Source organism: Emydura macquarii, unplaced genomic scaffold (genome assembly GCF_026122565.2).
Source record: "Emydura macquarii macquarii isolate MOO-44397 ecotype Brisbane River unplaced genomic scaffold, CSIRO-AGI_Emac_v2 contig_1790, whole genome shotgun sequence".
Taxonomy (NCBI): domain Eukaryota; kingdom Metazoa; phylum Chordata; order Testudines; family Chelidae; genus Emydura; species Emydura macquarii.
In genome coordinates, this window is record NW_027131927.1 from 8,788,667 (window position 1) to 8,796,011 (window position 7,345).

Sequence of the window (7,345 nt, forward strand, 5' to 3'; positions counted from 1 at the left end):
CGCCCAGGTCCTTCTCCTCCTCTCTCACTTCCTACTGATGTGTCCCCAGATTATAGCAGAAATTCTTGTTATTAGTTCCTAAATGCATGAACTTGGATCTTGCTTTGTATTGGCAATACTTCCCAACTTTGTGTCATCCGCAAACTTTATTAGCACACTCCCACTTTTTGTGCCAAGGTCAGTAATAAAAAGGTTGAATAAGATCGGTCCCAAAACCTATCCTGAGGAACTCCACTAGTAACCTCCCTCCAGCCTGACTGTTCACCTTTCAGTACGACACATTGTAGTGTCCCCTTTAACCAGTTCTTTATCCACCTTTCAATTTTCCTCCCATGAGGAACCGGATCCCAAATCCATTGAAATTAGTGGGAGTCTTTCCACTAGGCCTGTTGGTTGTTGTTGCTGTTGTTGCACTGTCAGCAGGACCTATGCTTTCCTTGCTTGCCTTCCCACTGCTCAAACCCCTGCCATGATCTTGGTGCTATCTGCCTTATTACTGTGACCTTCTCTTCTCCAGACTTCTCCCCCTGTGTGTGCCCATCCCCTCTCAGTCATTCGAGCATCTTTCCTCTACTGCAGCACAGTGGAAGCACTATGACATTGCCATCACAACCTGGGCATTGGGAACCGTTCTCCCAGCTTGTCTTTTCAAATGGGCATCTTCAGGTTCCTTCCTGTGATTAATGTGAATTAGGGTTGAATATAATTTCTCATCCTCCATCACTGTAGCACGTTTACAGCTAGGAGAAAATGCAATTTCCTTTCAGTTGTCAAATGTCAAGAGAACTCTCTGAACCATGAAAATGTACATTGATTATTACTGAAACCCCTACACAATCTAAAGGAATATGAATAACAGCTTTGTAATCAGTCTGGGTCATTAAATTACTGTGGAGAGACATTGCTATAAGAATGCTGCCGCAAACCACTGTAATGCAAAACACCAAAATACAGTTCCACACTTAGCTCACAAAATGCCATTGCTCAGAAAGAAACAGTCGTTGTAGCTCATTTCACAGATAAAGGACAATTTCTGCTCTCTGTTATGCCCTTAAATCTGGTCATAACTGATGTCCATGAAACTAGCCTGGATTTACATCAGTATACATGCAAGCAGAATTTATCCCAGTGTCTCCATTTCCATCACAATCTCATCTCAAGCACAAAGCAACACAGTCTCCACACTAATTTGCTGCCTATTTAATTCCTTCTAAGAAAGCGTTTTAACCCCTGCACACTTCCTCCCCCACTGTGCCTCTGTGTAAATGGCCAAAGACCACAACAGGACTGAACTTCCTTCCTTAGCCCCAGTCACCTGCCATGGGCCCAGGTTACTGAATATTAGCAATACCTGTTCCATGACAGGGGTCGGGATCCATGACTCCAGCAGATTCCCTTACATCTCCTACCCACTTGGCAGTCAGTGTCTCAGGAGTAATGATATTCAAAAAAGCCCAAGCACAAATTCAAAGCCCCCCATCATGGAAGTGCCCCACTTCCCAGGTGTTGCTCCTTTCACCACCCACCCCAAGACTTCACCCTGCCCAGACTGACTTGCTCCTGCTTTCCGCTCTGCACCCCACAAGCCTCTGTCAACTCTCCTCTCTGCCAACCCCATGATGTCCTGCTTCGTTGCTCACTGCTCACATCTGGGCACATCTGGCAGAGGATGCCCCTGACACCTGATATCTCCCAGGCAGCAGCTGGCTGCCTTCTGGCATGTGTTTCTGTTGGAACCAGCTGGAAACGGATGAGGGCAATTCCTAGGAGGAACCAGATGCTCTTTCTGTTGCCATACAACAGCGGGAGCTCCCTGCAGTGAGCATGGAGACTTGGTAGCTTTGTCCCATGGGCTTTCCATGCTGTGCTCAGGCTGTGACATGACATGCCAGTGACACCAACTTCAAGCACCTACTGAAACATCCACAATGACATGATTTTCCCACTTCTGCAACCTGCGCACCTGTTCTCTGACCAGCTTTTGTGACTCCCATTCATACCACTGCAGAAATGGGCCCTGAGGCTTAGCCTGGGAATTGTACCTACTTCCTGTGCAGTACTGCAATACACCTCCCGCGGAGTCAATGGAAAGTACATCGGGCGTTGTAGCCTGGGAGATCAGAATTAGGCCCAGCTGTGAGTTTTGCCCTGTGTTGGGATCTTTGAATAAAATCCAGAATATAATGATTAGCCCCCCCTCACATCTCTCCTCAAACAGCCTTTTGCTTTGCACCTATGGCATGATTCAGAGAGTCTCAGCATGTACTCGCAGGTAAATGGTGTTATTTTAGCCCTATTCTGTTCAAATACATTTGATGATTCAATCTCTTTCTTTGGGCCATTTCCATTTTCACCTGCTGTTTCCTTCCACCAAACGATATTTGTGTGCTTTTCTCATTGGTTTCTTTGCTGCTCATCTGTCTGGTATGCTTTTGTTGTTTTCATCTCTACTTGCTAGCTTGTTTGGTCTTTGTTTCCCATTTCCTCTTGCATGACATTCCTCCCTTCACAGCTGAGCCCAACAAATAAAGAAAGCCGTGCTCCCTGCTCTTTTGGTTTCATGGATCCATAGAGTTTAAGGCCAGAAAGGACCATTCTATCATGTAGTCTGGCCTCCTGTACAAGCTAGGCTGGGGAATTTCACTGAGCCTAATAACTTGTGTTTGACTAAAGCTTATGTTCCAAAAAGGCATCCCATCTTGTTATATTGACTTCAAATGATGGAAAATCCAACACTTCCCTTGAAGTTTGTCCCAATGGCTAACCACCTCCACTGTTAAAAATATCTTTCCTATTTCTAATTTGAACTTGTCTGGAATCATTTCTAGCCCTTGATTCTCATGTCTTTCTCTGTTAGGTTAAAGAATTCTTTAGTACATGGTATTTTATCCCCATTAAGGTGTAATCAAGTCACCTCTTGATCTTTTTGATAAGCTAAACGAATTGAGTGATATAAATGAGATTTTAGTGATATAAGTAAGGAGTCCTTTATATTAGATTGTTAAGGCCCGGCTTGACAAAGCCCTGGCTGGGATGGTTTAGTTGGGGTAGGTCCTGCTTTGATCACGATTTGGACTAGATCAGTGTTTCTCAACCTTTTAAGTAGCAAGTACCCCCTAACTTCTGAAAATTTTAATAAGTACCCCAACACTCAATTTTCCACGGGATTATATATTTATATATATTCAAGCCAGGGTGCTGGAGGCTGTCCCTTGGCTCGAAGCCGGGGCATGGGTGGCTGCTACCCAGCTGCAAGCCCAGCTTGCAAGATGCAGGAGGCTGCCACCGGGCACCCAACTGGGAGCTGGGACCCAGCAGGAAGCCGGGGGCTGCTGCCTGCTTCCCCCAGAAGCTGGGGTCTGCCTCCCAGCTCGGAGCTGGGACCTGGCAGGAAGCGGGCGGCTGCCACCTGCCTCCCCCAAGAGCTGGGACCGGGTGGGAAGCGGGTGGCTGCAGCTTGGCTTCCCGGGACTGTACTGGCTGCCACCCGCCTCCCATCTGGGAGCTGTGACCAGGCGGGAAGCAGGCAGCTGCAGCCGGGCTTCCCAGAACTGTGGCAGCTGCCGCCCACCTCCCAGCTGGGAGCTGTGACTGGGTGCTGCTTCTGCCCACTTCCCCTTCACTCTGTTTTTCCCCAGGTATCTCCTGCCTGTGTCTCGTGTACCCCCAGGGGTATGCGTACCACAGGTTGAGAAAATATGGACTAGATGATCCCCTGAGGTCCCTTCCAATCCTAATCTTCTATGGTTATACTCACCTCTTCCTGAGGTAGCTAGTTGATCCAGATGAAAACAGGGAGGGTAGAAGCCAGTTTAAAAAAACAAAAACCTTTTGCCCCCAAATTTTTCCAATATTTTTCTGGGAAATATTGAAATGAAATAAAACAAATTTCTTAAAAGTAGTGCTTTCTTGCATTTTTTCAAAAATGCACTTTCATAGTTTTCCAGCTGAAAAAAATTAAATGTCATCAAGTTCCTTACCAGCTCTCTCTATTTTCTTACGCCTTTACATTTTTTCCCACCTTTCTTGCAGTGGGGCAAAAAAAAGAACATTTCCTCTTCCCTCCCCCCCCCAACTTTCTCAAGTCTTTTAACTTTCCTTTTTCCAATTGAAAAAAGGGGAAAGTAAAACAAAAAACATAAGGGGGTAGGAGGGCGTGTGTGAAATACTGAGATTCCAACTAAAACTTAGGGGAAGGAAGGGTGAAATTGAAAATGAAACACAATGCAAAAATTTCACTTTATTTTGTTTCAAAATTTACAGTTGACAGATAAAAAAAGATATTTTCCCATGAAAAAATTATTTCAACTAAACCCCATTTTTCAGCAGGATAAATTTTTCATTTGAAAAACTCTGAGTAGCTCTGAGGGAGTGGAAGAAATGGGAGCGGTGGAGAGTTGCCAGTGAAGCAGGAAAGAGGCTGCGACGTCATGGCACTTTTAATGCTTCCTTATTCAGCAGCTGGGCCCAGAATAGAGTCATATTAGTGCAAAACACCAAACTCTTCCATGCTGGTTTCTTTAAACCACAGGACCAGGAAATGTTCCATAGATGAACATAGCAATGGTCTGCCTAGCCTGAATCCAACCAGCTTCTCTTCAATGGAGGCTGTAGAGGAAAGCATTAAACTAACATCTTGCCATGAGCTCCAACACACCTATACCACATGTGACATTTCCCCTGATCCAAGTCAGAGATCTGCAATAATAGACAGAGTCAAAGGTCAAGAACAGGCCTAGGATAACTTGCATTACATGTCTACTTGAACATATCTCGTCTAGGCAAATTCAGAGTTCAGCAAGACTCCACTTGGAGCAGAGAGGGTGCTAGTCACACCACAACTTGAGGCGCAAGTCTGTCGTGACTTGGGTGGTGGGACACAAAAACGGCAAGCCATCTGGCTTTAGACTTCCTTTGCTTTCCCATTTTGTCCATTTGCCTCCATTGTTCCTCCCTCGACATGCATTGTACCACACAGCTTCTGTCTGAAAGCCTCCGGTGTATTTGTCAGTGTTTTAGGACAGATGATCCACCAACCCGTCTTTATAATTTTTTTTGCGTGGCCTCAGCTGACAAGTCAGAGTTAATATAATGCACCACTATTGTTTTCAGAACCTAAACTTCAGTGGCATTATGAATAATATGAGGAAAAAGGCATTATTTGTAGTGAATGAAGGGTCAGCAGGTAACAAAGCTCTGGAAAAAGAGATTTAAAAAAAATAAATCAGATGTTATAACACCTGAATGCAAAATATAATAACCTTGCCTGTGTCATTTTGTAGGAGGGTGAAGGTCCACAGTGTATATTCTGTTGCCGGGCAGAAGGTAAACATTGCTGCTTGCCTTTCATCCTTTACAACAAATCTGATCTACATCAAAGCTCTCATTTCTATAGCTGCCTGACTTCCTGTCATGGTGCATGGTACCGTTCTTCCCAATACCAGCAAGTAACTCTGTGAGCGTACTGGCAGAGCAGGGCACAGCAGTCAGCTGCAGGGTGTTCATCGTTTTGCGGTTCCTTCTTTCTAAGTGAATTCAGTGCCGGTCAGTGCTGTGGAGACTGATCTGTATTTAGCCACAGGACAGTTACAATGTAGGTAGCAAGACTGCAAGCTTCCCACGTGCTGGCCTGCCACTGTGCCTCATCCCCCAGGAGGAGAGGCCAATGCTAGACACCAGGATAGGTCAGGGTCCAAAATTCTACCCTCAGCGATGCCTGTACAGCCCCTTCGTCTTCCAGTTATGCCCTCAGTGGTACCTGGGTAACCCCATTGCCTCCAGTGTGCTTGCAAAGGTGTAGGTCATCATCCCTGTAATGGGAAGCTGGTAAATAATTCTGTTCCTTAGGCACAGGCAGGAATAGACCCCAGCTCATTCCCTCTGACCATGTAGGGCTAACAGGAATCAAACCTTGCTTTGTCTTTAAAGCGAGCAGCTAGAGCCTCCCCTCCAGGCTTAATCGTAGTGGCCGAGGTTATACTTCATGGGTACAAAAGCTGAAACCCCAAATTATCTTTTTCCTTTTGGCTATTGGCAGTTTCGTCTTGAAGCACCTGCATGCTTGGGATGATACATAAATAGATAATGATAACAGGTTCCATTTAACTCTAATTAAAACCTTAGGTTTCAGTCAAGAGTTGAAAAGTTACCTGCACCGGTGCTGGAAGGGGCCTTCCAGTAGAGAATTATGACTGTACCCACTATATTTCAATGTCATCTCGCCTCAGAAACCTATTGCAAAATTATAAATCAGCCTCCAGAGAGGTCACATCTCTCACTCACCACAATACAGTTTATTCAGATAAGAGATAATCAATAGAAATTATTTACACAATTTCAGGTTGACAGGTCAGACCTACTTTCTCACCCATATTTTAAAAGAAAAATACAGTTTGAATGGAGCGAATGTGTGTGAATCTTGTGTCCCTGAATATTTGCAAAAAAGAGAGACAAGGTGGGTGAGGTAATATCTTTTATTGGTAATATCTTTTATTCTGAAGCTTTTGACCTACACAGAGCTCTTCTTCAGGGCTGAAGAATAACTAAGGCGTGTGCATAAGGCACTGTGAATAAGTACGGCATGTGAAATGAAACCCCAACTTTCTGTTTTGTTAGCAATTATTCAAACCTTGGTGCTCCGGCAGATACTTCTCTCTATTCCAAATAGCATCCTATTTTCTAAGCCAATCGATTTTGAATTCTTGGACTTAATAATTAATTATTGAGTTATGAGTTCCAGTTCCATTTGCTCAACATGAAGATGATGACAATAAGCTCTCACTTTTGCCTAATACACCTAATACACTATTGTAGTATGTGACACATGAGAAAGGGTTAGTTTTTAAAACCCAGCAGCATTCAGTCATTGCTGGGTTACAGAGTCCTGGCTGAAGAGTGCATTCAGTCAATGAGAGTGTGTGGGCAATGATGTGCATGCTTTGTTTCACTGGTTGAGTATATTGTCACTCAGTGTCATGCTAACTCATGGATGGAATTTGAAAGTCAGCTATAACTTTCCTGCTCCATTTTGCTCCATTTTGCTCATGTAGTTGAATTACACCTCTTAATAAAGCCACATGTCAACTTTCAGAGCTGCCTCTGGGTTTTTGAATACTATGGGGTCAGATTCTCAGATGGTATAAATCGATGTATCGCCACTGATTTCTTGGGATCTATGCTGGCGTATACCAGCTGGCCCCTAACTACACACACAAACACCTTCTGAAGGTTTTGAAGCAGTGTTTTCCAGTTGGACATCTTGTAGAACAGGAAGCCAGGAGTGTTCTTTTCTCCTTTCAATCTTTACTAAGAATCTAGGAATATCTCTTCTTTTCAGGTTTAGGTG